This window comes from Poecilia reticulata, chromosome 17 (assembly GCF_904066995.2).
Source record: "Poecilia reticulata chromosome 17, P_reticulata-male-v2, whole genome shotgun sequence".
Classification (NCBI taxonomy): Eukaryota; Metazoa; Chordata; class Actinopteri; order Cyprinodontiformes; family Poeciliidae; genus Poecilia; species Poecilia reticulata.
Genome location: NC_088846.1, coordinates 15,724,840 through 15,746,116, shown reverse-complemented (window position 1 = coordinate 15,746,116; position 21,277 = coordinate 15,724,840). Strand labels below are relative to the sequence as shown.

Here is a 21,277-nt window from a genome sequence, read left to right as displayed (position 1 = left end):
ATATTGAAGAAATGTCTGCTGGAACCTTGAATTCACATTTCAGACAGACTTCCTCTAAGACTGTCCTCGCCAATGAATGAATATTTCATTCTGGAAAATAGAGTGGCCCTGAAAGGCACCATTACCAAAACCTAATATCTGAGGAAAAACATTCTCCACATTTAGCTGAAAGTTACGGTGAAATGATGAGAGTCGTCCATGCATAACACAATCTGATGGGGTAATGTATTGGCATCACATTAGCATGACTGCGTTTGACCGGGCGTCGTCGCGAGTGTGAAGGTTTTCCCCAAATGATTCAAATGAGACACTGCAGAACTCAGAGCACATGGGTTTTCAATTCATCATCCCACTCATTTTTGGAAGAAGAAACAATCGTCAGAAATGTTTAAAAAGTCTACTCACGACAAGACACTACGTTTACATGCAGAACAGCAATCTGGTGCTTTCAGGCTCTAATCTAATTTGGAGCAATAAAGGTACATAGTCATTTCCTTTTTCCTCAGCTAAGCCGAGAAGGTCCTCGCTGCAGCATGCAGAAAGGGGCGGGGACGGACCACTGTCAGCCTCATACCTTATATGGAAATGGGACCATTGCACTCCGGAAGTGAAGGGGGCGCTATTTTCCTAATTTCTAGTATAAATACCTTAAAGAAGCGGGTTTGAAAGAAGTTTGAGAGGGTTCATGTGTTCGGCACACGATCCAAAATGGAAAAGGCGCAAAGTCAGCAAAAGGTATTTTTACCTTCTTTAAAATTTTTATCACATAGTAAATCAATACGCTTTTCTAGATGACGTTGAGCATATAATAAACAGCTGTAGACTATTGAAATGCGTAATTCATAGAAGGTAAGGTTAAATTTAGCATGTAGCATAGCTAATTATTTCCCTGCAGGGCACCATTAGATAAAAATAGAAAAGTAAATAAAATGTATAATTGATAAGTGTATTTTATGCTCAAACTTTGTTTTTTTATTTTATTTAACAGATCCACGTTTCTATTTGTAACATTCGTAACGGAGAGAAGATTATTCCGTATTGCACGAATGACGGATATTTCTGTCCTCTTTGCTCATACAAAGCCGATGAGTCGTTCAAGGTACAGAATCACATAACAAGAACTGCTACGGTTCAACATAACGGTATGTAAAGCTACACTTACACTATCATTTATTTATTTACCTTCTTAACAGTTTTGTAGTTGTTTTTTTTTTTCATAAAAAAGACTAGAAAAAGGTTAATCCTTTTTGAAATATGTTTTTGCACGCCAACATTTCTGGAAAGTCTAACACTTTTTATAAACTAAAAGCTGCCATCATAGGTGGGTGTAGTTCCCTCTACTTCATATATTTATAGTAGTAAATAACTGCAAAAAACACTAGTAAGAGTAACAGTATTAGGTGATATATCTACTATTAAGTACGGTTTTACTGATCATAATGTGCAGTGTAATATTACCCATTTATTTCTGCAGACATGAATTAAAATGAAGGTATGTGCACTGATAGTTATTTTAAAAATGGAAATTAAAAATATTAATATAAGTCAACAAATAAAGGTTAGAAGAAACCTGTGTGTCGTGTTTTTTATGGGTTAAAATATGCTCTTCATTCTGTGAAGTAACTCGCATTAGGTTGCATATCAACAAAATCTACTCAAATAAGAGTATAACATATGACAAAATAGTTCGTGTATGTATATATCCATCCATCCATCCATCCATTTTCTTACACCCTTGTGTAGTGGGGTCGGGAGTTGCTGGTGTCAATATCCAGCTGGCGTTCCGGGCGAGAGGCGGGGTCAGGGGTCACCCTGGACAGGTCGCCAGTCTGTTGCAGGGCAACACAGAGACACACAGGACAAATAACCATGCACACACACACTCACACCTAGGGACAATTTAGAGAGACCAATTAACCTGACAGTCATGTTTTTGGACTGTGGGAGGAAACCGGAGAACCCGGAGAAAACCCACCATGCACAGGGAGAACATGGAGACTCCATGCAGAAAGGTCGGGGCCTATATATATATATCTATATAGATATATAGATATATATATACTGATGTGTTATAACATTTTTGTTTTATGTTTGTAGCTATTACACTGTGTCGTTGCTCTATTTTTAGTGGGAATGAACCATTTCTTGTTTAAATAGATGTTGTTTTAATTATCTTCTTTTATTTTGTCACTGCAGAATTCCAAATCTTCAGATGTGGCCGACCCTTTAGAGTCACATCTCACTTTCATTGCCCCTACTGTTTTTTAACCATTGACAGAAGGGATAGGTTTGTGAATCATTTAGTGAACCACACAATGACTTTTGACATGGTGTCCAGCTGTGTATTAGCACAGACTCCTGTCCAGCCAGCAGCTACCAACATGCAGGGAACACAAGCTCCTGTCCGCTCAGAAGGAGAATAATAGTTGTTTTCCACAGTCTTTCACACATTTCAGTTGTCACACATTGTTCTTTTTTGGTGACATCTTTGTAAATTTGTTCTGCTGACATTTGGATTTGTTCTGTCATCCTTTAGTTTTTCACAATGTGTTCTTTAAACATTATGTAAATTTTTTAGTGTTCCTTTTGTTGTAGTTCAGTTGATTTATATTATTTAGTTTTTTGGTAGAACTGTTGTTTCCAGGAAAAGTAACATTGTGGCTCTAATATATTAAAGAGAAAGTAGAACCAATAAAGTAGTTGTAAATATATTGTAACAGCATTGTTTAACAATTGGATAACCTTGTTTTAAAATTTTGAAATACAAGCAAAGATAATACCTTTCAGTATTTCATGTGTAACGTTTCATATACTTTAACAATGACTGGAAGAAATAAAAATTGTCTTTGCAAACCTCAGTCGTTTATGTTTTAGCAATCAGAATCAACAGTTTTTATTTAAATAAAGCAACCAAATACAGAAACATGTTCAGTTAGAAACATACCATAATACAAAGATTAAAGGTATGCTGAGCGACGGTGGAGACCGGGTGGAGGTGATGGAAACTCGGGTGAGGAGCAGTTGTTCACATCAAGCCGGACTTTATGAAGGGTAATTCAAGAAGATGAGGAGACCGGCGCCGATAGGCTGAGACGGAGGCGCATGATGAGCTGATTGGCTGAATTGAAGAGCGTTAGAATGTACACATAAGCCTGATTTATTTATCTGGTGACTTCAAAGAAGCTTTTCATACAGAAACAATGATTAATCCACAGTGGATCATTCTCTTGTCATTAAACTTTCTAAAACCTACTTTCTCTGAGTGTTTCCAGTTTGAAGCTACATTTAAAGTTTTACAAAAGTCTCTCTGGGTTTTGCAACAATTGAATATTTGAGCGCAGTTTGTGAATCAAATACAACTGGTAGAGTTGATATAGAATTTCTAAATTGAATAGTGGGACACCAGTCCAGTGTCTTTTATCAGATTACTGGTTAAGCTGGAGTCCTTACAGGAAAGGTTTCCAATGAGACTTTATGGTAAACAATGACAATAGTTGAGCTCACCTGCAACCAAGCATAATAGTTTTTGGCACTAGTTATATTTTAGATTTAAATTTATTTATTATAAGAGTACGTTTCACTACATCACAATCTATTAATTGAACTACAGCGTTCTTGAAGTATTTGGTATCTGTTTTCTTAATCTAGGATGGACTGGTGATCTGCCCAGGGTCATGCGTGCGTGTATGATAATTAATGGATGGATAAATGTGTTCCTAAATATTTTTAAGCCTTTTGTTTCAGCTAGATTGGGTGACAATAGATAAATACATATACATAATAATTCATTATTGTTGCTTGTTTTAATTTTTTTATTACTAATGTAATTTTAACATTAAAAACAATAGTTTTAATTATTTTTTAAAGGGACATACCACGTTACATTTTTATTTCTATTATTATTATTATTATTATTATTATTATTATTATTATTATTATTATTATTATTATTATTATTAATGCGGCTGGTACAGGAAATAGCGCCACTAGCGCCCCCTTCACTTCCGGATTGCAATGGTCCCATTTCCATATAAGGTAAGAGGCTGACAGTGGTCCGTCCCCGCCCCTTTCTGCATGCTGCAGCGAGGTGTACTTGGCTAAGCCTGGAGCCAGTGCAGAGGTATGAGATCACTTTCATCCGTCTGTTGGTCTGGCTGATTGTTGGCAATGCTACACTGTTTTTATGAAGCTAAATTTGGCGAAGAAGTGTAAGTAAGAGCTAAAGTACAACCCAAAGTAGTTAAGGGGTTTTAGCTGCTCAATTAGAAAATTCATCTGTGCATTTTCAGTAACACAAGAGATACTTGCGAAGCCGGGATTAATACAGCACACGGAGCTTCAAATAAAAGGGGTACTTTATTTAAAAAAAAAAAACACTTTTACCTCTGAATTGCAAAAAATGAAAAGAACGAGGTTCAATATATGGAGAAATGAATGATCCGTATTTTATCAGTAGAAAGCCTTAGCTTCAGTAAAATGGCGGGCTAACAACGCTGTTAGCACTCAACAGAGTAGCAACGGAGCTTCACATAAAAGCTGAAATCTAACAACGGCGTATGACAAACGGCAGTGGCACCTCTAGAAGAAGACAAACAGAAAAACATAACATTAGCATCATCTCTGCAGCTTTGTCCACGGAAAATAATTCAGTTCAAACATTAATTAACGAACATCTGGATTCTTCGCTCATGTGGCCATAAAGTCGTCTTCTGCAACAGGTCTCGGCTCACAAAAAATGTCCTTCTCTTCCGTTTTACCAGTTAGAGTGCCGCGGTATATAAATAAAAGGGTTTTTTTTCTGCTTCCGGCAATTTTAGACCTCTCTGTAACAACAGCACCACATGCTGACAAAAAAAAGAATTACAACCAGTCGGTGAAGTAAAAGCGAAACATGGTTCAAAGAATCTTAGCTCAAGAAAGGTAATTGTGGTATTATTATGATGTTGTTGTCCTGGACTTTTTACTTAGGAGGGATCTTCTCGATGAGTTAAAATCCTCAGTCCAACTTATTTAGGCCAAATAAGTGATAACATTGTTTTGCAATAACAGAGAAGTAGTTTACCATTACTGGTTCAGCACTGGTCCGTCGCCATGCGTTATGGGAAACACAAAAAAAGCCCCGGTCAACAGTTTCCTGTAGCTTTTCTAGGTCTCTGTCTCAGCTACACCCTAAACAGGGCGTTCCCCAATTAAGCCATTTCCTTATCCTTGTATGCATGTGCATGTGCGTGCACGTGTGTATGCGAGCATGAAAGCAAGTAAAAGAGACAAGGGAAAAACACAGAATCATTTATCCATAACAATGTTGCACTGTTCTGTTAGTCAATTCGTATTTTTGGGGGGAGATTGAGAAAATTGTATTCAGAATAAATGAAAACTGGATAACATAAAGTGTCAAAGCTTCACTGTATAATTAGATGAGGCAACAGTTCTTTCTACGTTTATCATTCTAATTATGGTTTTGACCGAGAACAGAAAATGGCACTTTTCTTCAAACCTTTAAGTGGCTTTAGCACACGTATCCTGCCTTAACATTAATGCTGTCAAAAAACAAAGCTCAATGGTGGTGGCCCTCCGCAGCAGGATGCCCATGAATATCAAGACAAACAAAACAAGGAGGTGAAGGCGTTGCTTGGCCTACAAGTTCCCCAGAAACGAACCAGTCCAGGCATCTGTGGATTGCATTGAAACAAACCCCATTCATGGAGAATGTCCCGTGCAACCAACAGAAACCTTCTTATCGTTTTGACACCATGAGGGAGACCAACGTTACACTTGTAATGTACTTTAAATGATCAGATTGTGTCCATTAAGCTTTATGCATGAATGCAGCTGAAAATCATGCAATGCAACATTCAAAATCAGTACATTTTAAGACTTTTTTTGGTGAAACTTTTGTATGAGGAAATAGTTTATACTTAATATGAGAAACTGTCTTGATGTATTATGTTGTTGTTGTTACGTCACTGTTGGCATCAACATTAACAATATTTTGTAGTTAAAACTATTCTATCTATTATTAACATATTATTGAATGTATTGCACTAATCAAGTAGTAAAGTAGAAAGAAGATGAACTTATTTAAGACATATAAACAATATGACATTATTTTCTGATGTTGCTGAAGAAGGGGTGGGTTTTAATTAGTTTATACTTCTACCGACTCCTTGGACCGTTTATTGTTATTGCATTGTTGTAATTTTATTGCAACTTGTCACAGTCAATAAAGTAAAGTAAAGGTATCATTTAATGCTGATTTGTATTAATAAAAGCTTAAAAATTATACATTAAAAACTTGACAATATGCATAAAGTATACTAATCATATACTGAAGATTAAATCCATCTCGGGTATGAATAATTTTGGACTTAATTGGGACTACACTTTTAAGCTTAAAATTCATTTAAATGATTTCTTCTAGCAGAAAGAGGTGCCAAGTATTCAAGTCAAGTCATATCTGTATAGTACCAATCAGCAACAAGGCAGCTCAAAGTGCTTTACATCATAAAAACACAAAAACACAGAGTCAAAGAACACACAGTCAACGACTGAAGCATTACATTTTATCAAGTGCCATCAAGTGTGTCAAGTGTTAACATTTTCAGACAAATTTATGCCAGGACCTGTTGATGGCTTTGAAAAGCACTTGGTTTCCCTGCATGTTGCTGACCAACTTATGTACAAATATTTAAATATTAAAAGCCTGTACGTGTAGTCTCAAACATGTTGCAACATAATTAATAATACATTAATGCCAAGTAGGTGTATATAATCTTCTGGCCAGCATTTCATGTCAGTGTCAGTATTCAAACATGTTTTATTATTTTTATTTGGGCTGCGTTTTGCACGTAAAGCAAGCAGAGGTCATCAATACCTTCTTGTTCATCTTTTAATTATCCTTGGCACAATAAAGTACGAAAAGGAAAGATGGAGACAGAGATATTTTTGGTGTAGAAATAGTTAAAGCCATTAAGATGTACAGTATCTCAGCCCTGACCCCATGCCCTCCTAGGTATCCCTCTGTGCAGAATTCTTATTCCCTACCAAACTGACAAAGTGTTTTTAATCTTTTCTTTCCCTCTCTCTTGGAGATTGGGGAAACAAAAATCAATAGCTCCTGGCAGGCGATCTAGCAGGCTGGTGAATTACAGGGTGTACGCTGCTACCGGAGCGCTGCATCACAGGGACCTTGAAATGAGAGACCTTGGGAGAGGCATCAGAGACAGAAAGGGTTGCAGGGTCACTCTGGGTCCGCAGTCTGAGGAGAGGGGTATTTACTGCCTCCACCGGCCAGCCGCCATGAAAAATAACTGCCATGTAACACGCAGGGAGGGATGGCAGAGGTGAGAAAAATGGAGGGAGACAGACAGAGAGATGAGACACACACAGAGAGCTTCTAGGTGTTTGTATATGAGCAGTCTTGGGGGAGTTCAGGTTGATGGGTGTGTATCCACGTTATGTGCTTTATGCAATGCAGGTACGATGTCAGGCGGAAGACCGATGCTTTTTTTTTTTTTTTCCCCCTTCTCTCCCAAACGGAAAATGATTCATTAGCGTTTGGTGATTTAGAACGTGGCAGTGCTGGCCGATCAATATGCATAGGCCCATCTGTCAATACGTGATTTCTGCTGGTAATTAGCTGATGTGGGCCAGTGGTTGTGAATATTGCCTGGCAACTGACAGCCTGGTTGTTTTCTGTCAGCACTGTCAGGGGTGGGGGAGCATGCACAGGTGGTGCTGATCAATAAAATACAGCAAAACCCGGAACCAGACCAGATAAATACAGACATCTGGCATGATAAAACGACTAGAAACGTCTACATTTATACGTTAGTGTAGGAACAACTTAAACTTATACTAAATCATTTTGCAAATGATGTATTGTAACAGTTAAAATCTTAAAGGCTTAGAGTAAAAAGAAAGATTTTTCATTGTGCAAGATTTCAGCATCTGAGACATTATCAAGAGAATATGTCAGATCACTCAATTATACAGATTCAAGACAGCTGGCAGCTAGACAATTAAGACTGTTCAAATGATAATGATGATTATGATGAAAAAATATATTTTAATTGCTTTGTTTTCCAATGAACAGATTTTTATAAGCTTCAGTGGTTACTGGAGACCATAAGTTTTCATTAACTGCATACGTGTCGCAACCTAAACCAGCTCAGCTGACACTTTTATCAGTGATTCTGAGATAAAAAAATAATCTTTTTTTTAAGATAATTACTGTGGTCAGATTAAGCAGAATGAATGAATGAATCAGAAATCTATTTGGAGAATGACTTTTTGACCTTTACACTTCATGATCTTTACCACAAAGGAAGACAGGAAATATTTGTCAATTTAAAATAAAGATGTCTTTAGATACTTACTGAACTTATTAAAAATCTAATGGTTATCAAGAGTTTAATGTTCTTTCAGGAGAATACAAACAAGCGTATGGCCTAGTTTTGAGTTGCAATATCCATTTTTATCTAAGAGGTTGATGTAAAAAGGGAGGAGGAATTTAATGTATTGAAGCCTTAAACAGTCAGTTTCCAGCACCAGAATCACCACAACAGATCAGTAAAAGAATGCTTTGCTTCATCAGAACCAGACTGTTCAACTTTGGCAGAACAAGCTTGCATGTCTGTAAATGTGGATCCACCTCTTTTCCTGGCTTGTGAAAGATTCAAGTTCTGTTTCAACAGTGGTCCTGTCTGTTAGAGTGGGTTCTCCCACTGGTTGGCTTTCAGCTCTAGAGTCTTTGCAGGTTTCCTACTTTGAAAAACTTACCAAGTTGGAGCAATAAAAACACCCAGTAGACACTTCTTCACTGGAGTGACTTGAACCAGTTGTGCCTCTGTCCGCTCCACCCAGATTTGTCACCATTAGTAGCTCCTATATGATTCTTGCCCGTTTTGTTGCAACCACTTCAGGAGTAGAACAAGCCGCGCCAAGTGCAAACTGCATTCGTTGACTGGCTCAGGAATTACGTCACTGCATGAGAGAAGGCCGGACCTTAGAAACTTCTGGTGTGCATCTTTTGCCTTAAATCCAAAGGTTGCATGTTTAAAAAAAAAAAAGAAGAAAAAATTATACAGAGATTTTTATGATTAGCAAACTAGTCAGCTAACCTAAATTGCTTTCCTTATGTTTGGGATATCAATAAGTTTCTAGAAGACAAAATTTAAAACCACAGCCTCAAGTTTCAGCTCCTGTGGGCTCCTGGCCCAACCACGTTTCCACATTCCTGCCCATATTCACACCCACAATAATAAGGAACACATGCTAATCTAAGAGGTTATTTTCTGCATTATAATAACTTGAAACAAACCTGCTCAGTCCAAAATCCAGGGCCAAAAGTCTTAAAAACTGAAAAGAAAAAGATTTTACTTGGAATGACAAAACTACCACAAAGAGCTGAACAACAACCTTGTTGAAAGACTGAAGCAACAAATGCTGCAGGTGTGATTTCAGTCTTTGTCAGTTTGAGTCTTTGAAAGAGGAAACATGTTTGTGTTTATGGGTTTATTGTATCAGAGATTTATTTGATTTAAAACCTAACTTTTTATTTAACAACAAACTGACAAAACTAATAGAATATCAGCTTACCTTTGAAAAATACCTTTCACGCTAGTTGGCGTTTGTGTATTTATTAGAGAATGCTGCTGCTCTGACTCATCCAGTTTTGGTAAGAAAGTATTTTTAGGGTCAATGATTGTAAAATGTTCTTTGCAAATGCTCATTCTATGTTTCTGACCCAATGCAACCAGGTTTCACCAATATTTTGTAATGATTTCACAAAATCTTTTCTGTCACCAAAATACATACCATATCTAATACTCTAATCTTGATTTTTTTTTTTTTTTCTGAAAGTGTTACTATCAATTCAAATCCCTTGTCTTCATTTCTTCTTCCATTTTACTTAATTTATTTAAATTCTTTGTGCTCTTTCTAATCTTTCCAGTTTTGTAATATTCTTCTGCTTGAGAAGGCTTTGGTTTAAGTTAGTGTGAAATGATAAACAGGGAATGTTCAATGTAAATTAGTTCTGGACACACAAAGATGAACTGTGAAAAAATATCAAACAATATGAAATTGTCTGATAACTTGTTCAGTGTGGCTGCTCCTTTGATCAAATTATAATTTTCATAGTTTTGAGCACTTCCAAGCCTTTTGCCATGTTCTCATCCTTCTCTTCTTCTTGTCCTGCACAGGACTCTCATGATAAGAGAGTTGTCACCTCTGACTTGTTTTCTATTAAATTGCTGCACTAATGCGTCTTTTGGATATTTCTGAAGTGACTCTATTGCAACAATATGTTATGCAATCTGGCAACTTCCATCACATGACGTGACATGAGTTAATGACAAGATTATGTAATATGGAGCTATAACAATGTAACCTGTTCGAGTACAAAACAATGGTGCTGGGCTTTAATCATGCTCAAGTTGCTCTTTATTTGCATTTTAATGTTGTTGTTGTTAATGTTATTGCCTCCTACTGGTGTGGCATTGGTATTACAGCAATTCTTATTGGAATAGTGTGTTGTTGTTTTTTTACGAATGGAGAAAAAAAACATAGTGGTTTAAAGTAGCATCCAAGATTGAGTGGAGTAGCTGGGAGGACTTGATGGGGAGATAAAATTCTGTCAGGTTTGAAATTCTAAACGTGTTTCATTGTATTGAGTCATATAAAATATGTATATCACGTTTTCCTCTGTTTTACATTAGCATTTTGCAAATGTGCTACCTACTGGAGCTCAGCCAGCATAGACACACTTCCAAAGAGTGTTGGGAGACACATTTCCATTGGAAAACAACCCAAACCTGGACAGAAAATTGGGTTAATATTGCCAGGTGATGTCATCATATGCCATTTGCATTCAGCCTGGTATCGGCTGGTGTCAGCCCTCTACATTTGTTTGCTTCTCTCCTACAGTGAGTGCTCACATATAGTGTATTTTAATACAGCCAAAATTCCCATAATGCTCCTCTCATTTCCATATTTTTCAGTTTCTGTTGTCAGAACCTGAAAGCCGGCCCATTAAGACAACACATTAACTCACATTACAACAGAGTCGCAAGTCATTTCTAAACTTCCGCTTTGCTAAAATCCTGAAGCTGTAGCAGCTGTGCTGTAATTTTGGTTTTATCTGCTAGTAAATTAGGGGAGATATTGCACAGCCCTGGGTTCAGTAAGGCTCAGGAATATATTGCAACCGATCAATAAAATGTAGATAACACCTAATATTTTTGCAGACCTTTTGAACTGGATATACACACTTATGTTGCTTACTTAAGAATGCGCAGAGTTAACTTCTATGAAGCCTACTAAAAAGTCTACTTTTATGATGTTTTAATGTCTTTTGTGTGAAATCACAGCTGTTAAATTTCTTTAAATCCTTTATTTTTTCTCACAATATGTGTCCAAGTTTGCAAGAAAGAGAGCAACACACAGTGGTATTGTGAACCACTGCAGAAAGATGCCTCCCTGTCTCTCATTGGCATTTGCATATTAGAGTGTTTTCTGGGGAAAATGAGCTGTAGAAATTAATTCAGGATTAATTGGTGCCTTTATCTCGTTAGGACAATCTAATTTAGGGGATGATGGAATTGTTTAGACTCCCTTTTGCATAATTGGATTGCGGTGAATGGCTGTCATTACCGTCTTTTTAGCATCGTCTGTGGGCCCCCTCTCCCTCTTGCAGGCCCCAGCCTCATAAAGAGCGATCATGTGTTACGCCAGTGTTTTGCTAACCCCTGGAACACACCAAACACGCTGCAAGAGGCAAGCATGTGGCTAACCGCGCTGCAGTGATTAACTCTCTTTTCAGAGTCATTAGCGTTACAGCACACTGTTATGGGGATTTCATAGGAAGCGCACAGGCATGTGGCTGACAACACACCGATCTCTGACAGTTACAGACTGCGATTGGTTTGACGTTTCGCTCTGCACCGTTTTGTGATTTGTGGATCTTTCAGCCTCCTCCGACTCCAACTGGACGTGACACCTGAGAAAGTTTAGTACGTTTCGTGGGGATTTTTCCACTTTCTGTTTTGACTGGTTTATTTTGACCCTTTTATTGGTCCCACAATATCTCAGAGCCAGTGTGCAGTGGCCTGCTTCTTTTCTTTTTCAGCCAGGGATGGAAATCAATAGAAGAGGGAGCACCGCTCATGTAAAAGATCACTCGCTGGAATACCTGATCTTCTCACTCCAACAACATTGATGTAACTATGGAAACGAGTTCCCAGGATGAACAGGGATGAGCCTATCAGCTAACAAAAAGACTTCTTTATATCTCTCCGAGCCTTTCACCCACTGCTGCATGACACTAGGAGCTTGTAATCGACGCTCCGACTGTCATCATTTTTCTTAGAGGCGAAAAAATAAAAAACTAAATATTATAGATATTATTCTGTGGGCTGCTCTCTGGTAAACAAAGCAGGGGGAAATCTAATCTATGGTGCTGATACTCAGGCTGTGCCAGGCTAATTGAGTTGATGTAGTCTGTCCCTGGAGGAGCTGGACATACAGTAAAGACAGACTCCATCATATAGCTCTGTGCTTGCTGGAAGTGACGTGAGTTTATATTGTCAGTTGTCAACGGTGGCCATGCACACCAAACGGCTGCTTTCTATTCAGCCCTAATCTTATTACTTGCATGCTGTTAGAAGAAGTGCGCGGCAAAAAGAAACAATACGCTACTCCGTCTTCTCTTATGTCCGCCGTCACTTTCTACACCCTCCCTCAGTGTTTTCAATGCATACCGTGTCATGTTTTGATGCATTTTAGTCGCCCTCTTCCCCCCCATGTTCTTGTGCCATTTCCATTCTTTGCATAAATGCAGCCTAACAGTATTAAGTATTCATGCGTGTTGGAGAAGGTGGTGCCTGTCCTTCAGGGTAAGTGTCAGGCCCCGCGCGCAGCACAAGAAAAAGCCCCGGAGAGAGGAGAACATTAGGATCCATCAGCCTGACAGACAAATCATTCTCTCATGTAAACATAAATATGAGGGTATGTTTCCATCGCCATCCCGCTATCTGTTGCTAGGCTACCTTGCATTAAGCAGTGTAGCTGTCCCTGTTCATTTTGCTCCAGGGATTCCAGCAAAACCATCATATAACCTGCTGAGTCTTAATGAGAAGGCCTGCTCATATGAGTGGATATGAACATGGCGAGATGTGAAATTTATTCAAAACCCAGGATTTGGGCTGTCTGTCTTTCAGCGCAGAAGCGGCGCAGAGATGTTTATGAATTTGAAGTGTTTTGGAAAAAGGATCTTTGAGGGGGGAAATATTTCTCTGCCTGTGCACACACACACACACACACGACACAAGAAAAGGTCAGGGCGGAGCAACACACATCTGTGCACGCACGGACACACACAGTAAACAATATGTGCTGCTGAGCTCCATAAAGGTCATTTGTTGTTGAGAAATCACTGATCCCCAAAAGCATTAACAAAGTCAATTAACTGTTCTCCCACAAAGAAAGAAAGAAACCCATCTCCAATAAAAATAGAGCGCTGTCCAGGCACCCCCCGCAATTACAGCAACTGCGTCCCCAGATAATTACACGTGGCGTAAATGGGGAGAGAAAGACGGCGTGAGGCAATGGTCACCAAGAAGAAAGAGCAGGGAGATGAGGGAAACCAGCGCCAGCAGCTGGTGTGAATAGATTGTGTGCGGGATGAATTAAAAAGTTGAACCTTTTCCCCGGCTGTATTCAGATGTCTGCCTCCGGGTGATTAATCATGGCCGTCAGGACCTGTAATCCCTTTCAGCGGCAAACAAACGCAGCCACTGTCCTCTCTTCTCTCCAAGGCACCCCGGGCCCAGGTCCACCAGCCCGCCTGCCTGGTCACAATACCTGAAGCACGCAGGAGCCACCCTGGGGAGCAAGGACGTGTGGACACACTGTAATCTGCTCCAAACATGATAGGGTGAACAAAACCACTGAATTCAACAAAACTGTGAGGGCGTCCTTTGCTGGTTTTGTGTTCTACGTCGAGGCGCCGAGGCGTTTGGCACAAGCGGCGAAAAGCAGCCGCTACATCTGCAGCAACTTTTCTTTAAAGCATCGGGGGTTTTTAGATGACTTTTAAATGGTGACAGGATTCCATGTGACAGGGGAACTTTCGTTCATAGTGGTATCAGCGCTCCACGTTTGATGCTGCTTTAGTTAGTGAACTTTGTCATGTTTTTACATCTGATTCAGTTTAGAAAATGGCGATGAGAAAATGAAGACTCAAGAAGCAGCGAGAAGCCCAACAGAATATATGACATTATCATAAAAATAGAAGCCTGCTAACAAATTCCCAATCATATCCCCCCCCGCCCCATTTCCTCTAGAGGGTAACACTCAAGACACAGAAACAGCATCCGGTAGATGAGGATGAAAGTTGCATTTTCTCCAGAGATTATTTCTTGGCATTTTTAAATGTTGACTGCGAGGTGTTTCATTTAAAATAAAAGGTACAACACCTGGATGTTATCTTTAAAATTTGCCCTGCTGACAGATTTATTCTGTTTTTGCTATATTTCTTTATCATAGAATTACATTTAAAATTAGACAAAAATAGCCTGGAAAGGATTCCCAGGTCCATTCTAAACCATACTCAGATCCTTCAAAAGGTCTCCAAAGATGTCAGAACCTCTGAAGCGCTGCAGGCCTCTTTGGCCTTAGTTGATGTCAGTATTTATGATTCAAGAGTAAGAAAGAAACCAAACCTGGCTTCCAAGGCAGAAGAAAACTGCTGACTAAAAATAACACAAAGACCTGTCTCATGCTTCCAAATAAACATATCTGCTATTCCCAAGACTTTGGGAAAAACTATTCTTAGGACTACCAAGAAAAAATGTCACTCTTTGGAAGTTGTGCATCTTATTTTTAATGGTGCAAAACTAACAGTATTTCAGACAAAAAAAACTTAGCGCTGAACCTGATGTTAGTAGTGTGAAGTTATGGGGTCTGGTTTGCTCCTTCAGGATCAAGAATTCTGCTCTTATATCCTGAAGGAGAATTTCCAGGAATTAATGCAGGATCTTGAGCTAAAGCGTATTTGGGTAATGTAGAAGGACATTGAACCAAAGCACAGCAACAAGTTCACCCACGAGCGGTTTAAAGAAACGTTGAATATTAAAGAATTGACGGGGCCTAGTCAAAGTCTGGACTTATATCAGATTGAAATGTTAGGATGTAACCTCGTTTGACTGGTAATACTTTACAACTTCCCAATGTGAGTGAAAAAAACCTCCTTCACAACGATAAAAAAGACTCATTGGCAGTCATTACAAATGTTTCATAGCAGTTAATTCACATTTATTTTGGTTATCATTGTGTGATACCAAATTTGTCTGATAATCTGAAACATTTAAGTGTAACAAAACAAGCAGAAGAAATCTGTGAGGTGGAAAATTTACCCTGCATGTGCTAAAAGTGCAATAATGGAGAGCAGTTCCCCCGTCCCCAGTTCTTTGCATTATCAGAGCTGCTTTTTATGTACTTTGTCAGGAAGTCAACAGAAAAAAATTATCTTAAAAGCAAAAATCAGCACTTACATATAAATACTAGAGGAAAATCAATTTTAAGTCAAGTTCGGCATTTTTTAGTGCTTGTGTGGTTTTTCCAACTGAATAAAGAGTGACCCCATACCGAGTGTAGCGTATATGACCTCTGAGTAATCATGTAAAAAAACAAAAAAACTTTGCATTAAAAACCCTTTGTATGTGACAAAAAGCAAATGTCAGTGTTCCCGCCGAGTAAAAGAGACCCTTTTATTAGTGTGAAAGGTTGTGAGGGTAGTAATTCAGCATGGCTGTGGAAGGTGGTGTATGCTGGCAGCACAGCAGACTGTGGAGAATGGGCTGCGGCCGTCCGTTTCCAGAGCCTTTGTATGCCTCTGTTTGACCAGGCGTCTCCTGGTCCACAGGAGCACAGCTTCAGCACATCTAGCAAAGTGAACAAAGCAGCCATTATCAGCTGTATCTCATTCGCAATCGCTGACACCGGGGACAAACGGCGGCAGGACCCAGCCTCTCAACTCCGCCGGGCAGGGAGGCAGAGGGACACTGAGACGGACATTGACGCAGACTGGGAGGTCCATTAAACACACAGGCGACACCTTAACTGTGGACAAACATATTCACAAAGGCAAGTAACTCTGGTTGCCACAGAGATGAGAGAACACAGAGTTCAGCATTGGCGGTGGCGAGAATAGGGGTGGGGTCAGAAATCATGAGGCAGCGCCAACTGAAAAGCCTCAGCAAAGCGGCAGAAACACAACTCTGGCTTACTTTGCATCACAAATGCTTTATACTTACAGCACCCATTCAGTTGACAAAGTGAGGAATAACAACTAAGGCACTTACATGTGAGGTTTCTGAAGAAATGACTCTGTTTCAGTGAAATGTTGCCAATGCTTTATTTTTTTTAATCAGTGCGTAAAACCCTATATTACACTGATGGGCAATTCCTTTTTCAAGACGGCCAAGTGTGCATTGACTAAACTCAGATTATTAAAATAATTATAATCAACCCTAAATGGGATTTTTTATCAACTGCTGGTAAAAAATTACTGATCCTATTTTATTACATACTGACAAAATAAACTTTCTGTACCAGTTCTTGCATATTAGTGTAAGTTTAGTTTGAAAATCAAACTCCTGCAGACCAGCAGCCTGCTCTTTATTAACAGAACCCACTTTGCCTTTGACTTTTATTCACTTATGTAATGATGATGTACACTTAGAAATATGTGCACCATTTAAAACTTTATCTTTTGCATCAGAATTATAAACACGGGCCCTGCACATGTCTTTTATTCTTATAATTGAGATGAGGTAATCCTAAGTTACTCAAATGTTCATTTGCTACATTTTCTGATTTGTGTGCACAATTTGCTTTTCATGAATATTTAATTTTCACTTTATAAAATGCTTAGATTTTATAAATTATTATAAGTCATCCATCTCTCACTATGTTAAAATCCAGTATACTCTGTAACACACGCACAGCCCAACTGCAACACAATGACTTTGGGTCACCACTATAAGGAGGGTTAATGAAAAGCAAGTAGTGTGGTACTCAGTATTTAAAGAAAAGAAGTTAAAGATCTACTGATGAAATTATTTAATAAATGTTGACATAATATTAGCATAAGTATAATATTAGTACTTGCATCAAGAAGATCATGGGTTGTACTGGAGATTGCATGCTCTAAGCCATGCATGCATAGCTTTTTTCTAGATCTTCCATTTTCTGCCTACTGCCAAAAAACGTGCTTGGTAGACTCATCGAACCCTTACAAGAACCTCTAAGTGTCTCACTTGTTATCCATTGACCACTGGAAAAAGGCAACTGCCTCCCTGCAGCCTGAAAATGGACGGATAACGGTGAAAAAAAAAAACAATGCATTCCTGGAATTATTTTTTCATCTGTTTTTAAATATTCTTTTAATCACCTGAAATCAAAGGACGTAAATCAAATGAGCCTTTTAAATCTTGCCATACCAATAGAAAAACCTGAAAGAGACTGAATAAAAAAAATAAATCTGCCATCCTTGTAGCTCCGTACGCACTGAACAATGTTTCTAATTCTCTGCATAAATTGTGAAAGTGCAAATGTGCGCAGTGAAGACTGAAAAGCTCAAACACGTGGCATGAAATTGTTTGTACATTTTCATATACACAAAGAAGAGTTTACATGTTTCTGTCAGTCCCCTCACTGCATCGTAATCTGAATGCTATAAATCCAAGTGACTGATCCAAACACAAACTGACGTTTGCGCAAACAAAACTGAACTAAATCAAACCTTGTTCGTATTCTGTGACCGTGTGGTTTTGTCCCCTTTCCCATGCGCCGAGGCACTCCGCTGCCATGTGAAAATGCTAAAACATAATAACATAAATCATAATCACGTTATTGACAATTTAACAGAGTTGAGATTTTGCCTTTTGACAATGACACCAAGTGGAAGTATACTTCAAAGCCACTTGGGCCAAATTAAATTGGACATGTTGTCTGATGGAGCAAATATGCTTGAGTTAATACAGAGTGCTGAGAAAATTGGCAACATTCAGCAGGTGTTTGTTGCTTTCATTTTTCATTCAGCACGAACTGCACGTGGTGATTTATGGCGCGTTTCTGCATCAGAAGCATTTTCTGCTCCTGCCTGCTTTCTGACTCTTTTTCACTTATAACCAGCAAATAAAGCCTGTCGATACAATCATCCCCTCTAACCTCTGTGTCTGACAGCATGTCTGCTAAACACTTCAAGTAGAGAGGACTCTCACTTTTTTTTCCCTCCCCAACACTACATTTGTTTTTTTTCCCCTTATCCTTTCTTTCTGTAAATAGCCCTTACTTTTCTCCACCTGCTTGAGCTGCCGTGGCCTTGCCTGAATTCTCTGAATTCCCGGCCCACTGTAGTGTATCCGCCTGGAAATAGCGCAGATGCTAGCAGTTGATAAGTTGAAAAAGAAATATAAATAAAAAATGAAAACACAGGGAAAGTGATGAGATGAAGATGTTCGTTATGGCAAATAGAACTCTGTCACACTGCTATAACATCTTTGTCACTGATTATCAGACCGGGAGATTCTCACACTCTCTCATGCACACACACACGCATGCACACGCACACACACACGCGCACACAAGCAAACACACCTGGCTCAATAAACAGAAGCACAAGAAGAGCTCAGATAATACTGACCTAGATTCAGAAATCAAATTAGTGTTTTGGTTTAAAGAGAGGGGCGTCACAGTCCAGGTGAGCTGTATCCAATTTAGCGACAACAAAACGAATTGGGTTTGTTTTCTGGCAAAGGCACATGCATTTAAAATTCTTAATTTGAAAATAAAGAATTTCTATAGATAAAAAAAAATTATTTCCGCAAAAGAGAAAGACTCTCTGCAGTCTCCCTGAACAAAAGAAAAAGACTGCAATTGTAAAAAGATGAAATAAAACATTAAAATCCATCGTTATCAAATACAATTTATTTGGTAACAATAAAACGTGTTATAACGTCTGCTGTCTTTTCTGTTGATGGTTTAATTTACTTTAGTTTAGTTTGATTATTGTTTCATTTCATCTGGCTGAGTGTTAGAATAAAGGTCAACAGTTGCATCATAGTCATAAGTACTAATTTTAATGATAACATAAACAATTGACAATGTAATAATATCAATGCTAATAAGGAGGAGGAGAAGAAGAATTTTCCCAATTATGTTACTTAGCTACCACTACATAGTTTACCGAAATATAAACTACGAGCATTAAAATGATCTTATTGCATCAGTCAGAAGGAAGGTGCAACTACTTACACAGCACAATATACATAAATAACAGAATGCAGTTAAGAAAATATAGAACAACAGTGTTGCTACTGAAACTGAACATTTCTACAAAACCGATGAATAGACAAGGCGTCAGGCAGGGAGGCTGCCAGGAGCCTGACGGTACTTCTGGAAGAACCACAGGTGATTAGCACTGGTTGGGTTGTACATGAGACAGCAGTTTCCTCTAGTCTCTATATGTCAGGGATATAAGTATGAAAAACAGAATAAGTCTAAATATTAGCTTTGACCCTAAAATTTCTGCTCAAAACCAACAGATGAGGGGGGATTTTACTTTTTTTTTTCAATATCATTGTGACAAAGTAAGCGATTATTTTTGTATCAACAAAGGTACTAGAAGAAAAATAAAATAGATCATTCAGAATTAAGAACAAATCAAAATTTTGTGGAGCAAGGTACTCAACTCCAGTTTTTATGACCCAGCAATTGTTTTTTTAATCCAGTTTTGTTCCAAAATTTGAATTTTTTGCCTTTGCGGATGGATGAGATGCCGAGAAGGAAATTCAGTCATCAGATTCAGGTGTTTTGGAGCTGGGATCTTCAAAACTTGAGTTGGACAGTGCTGCTGTGAAATCACCACAAGAAAGTTGTGCACAAGAGCTGTCCTGACAATCAGAGATTTGGAGAACATATGTGAAGCAGAGGGAAATGTTTCACTAAATCAAGATGTGGAAAACTAATAGACTGAAATTGAATCTAAGCTGGTCCAGTAGACTATTAGTTTAATGGTGTGCACACACTTATGTGATGTCAGTTTTTATGTTTTCTTTTGGTTTCTGCTAATGTGTACAGGATGTGTATCACAATAAAGTGTGGAAATATTTGAAATGATTTTTGATGTAAATTACTACTTTACTAAAGCAATTATCTAAACTCATTCATAGCTAAAACTTAACTCCTACGAATCCCGTGATCATGAAAAATTAAATAATACAAAAATAAATGTTGAGCCTGACCATGCCTGTATTATAATGCAATGTTCTACAGCAAAGCCTTGTGTTGTGGCATTCATGCGGATGTAGCTTTTGACATGAACCGCCCACCTCCCCATTGTCGCAGATTGAGCTCACCCCTCCATGGCAACGGTGCCCACTGACAACAGCCACCCGCCTCCAGTCAGGAACGTAAACATCACCAATACGTAAATAACCCCTGAGAAACAGGAGTAAAATGTGTTGACCTCACTGCAAATTCCTCCTGCCTATACACTGCCTATGTCTTAACCGAGGGAGAAAAGACTGAAAACTTGACTGATCTCTGAATGGAAATCATTGTTATGATGCTCCAGGTTATCAAAACAATGATGAAGAAATGAAGGACCTGAGGCCAAATTAAAACTAAAGGTCTGGCAAAATATTAGTTGTCCAGAATCTCTCATTTAGCATTTTGAGAGACATCAACAGAGTTTTGTCACTTTTGTTTATTTGAATTTTAAGTATGTGCAAAGAGCCGAGAGTTGGCAAAGAACATTATTTTTCAGCTCAGCTTCTTGCCAACAAATCCAGAGGGAAAGGCAGAAATGGGAATTGGGAGTGTTGGAAAATGCACAACTTGGCACAAGTTTAGAGCAAGAAGACGATGGTGTCACATCATATCTGTGTAAGCCGTGTTGTCTGTTTCAAATCTGAAACAGTATGAGAAAGTGCCAGTTTAAAACTTTATATAGTCCTTTACACCCTGGAAGAAACTCTGAAGAGCTTGTAACATTTTTTTTTTACAATCATCAAAAAGGACAGTGCTTAGAAATGTCCTAGAACATTTCACAAGGTTGGCCAATGCAGACAGAGGGATCTTCCTTTTAGTAGAATCTCTGTAGCTCTTCCAGAATCCCAGCTGTTGTTTAATGCTCCGTTTTCTTTAGCTCGCTCCACAGGATTCTGGTCTGACAACTGAGACGGCCATGAAAGGTTGATTTTATGTTTGG

General features: G+C 38.6%; 1 long non-coding RNA gene across 1 annotated transcript; it reads left to right on the top strand.

Moving 5' to 3' along the window:
- Positions 1-517: 517 nt before the first annotated feature.
- On the top strand, positions 518-2,858 carry LOC145548093 (uncharacterized). Its single transcript, XR_014084386.1, has 2 exons — positions 518-735; positions 989-2,858. It is a non-coding gene; the product is annotated as an uncharacterized LOC145548093 (long non-coding RNA).
- The last annotated feature ends 18,419 nt before the right edge of the window (positions 2,859-21,277 follow it).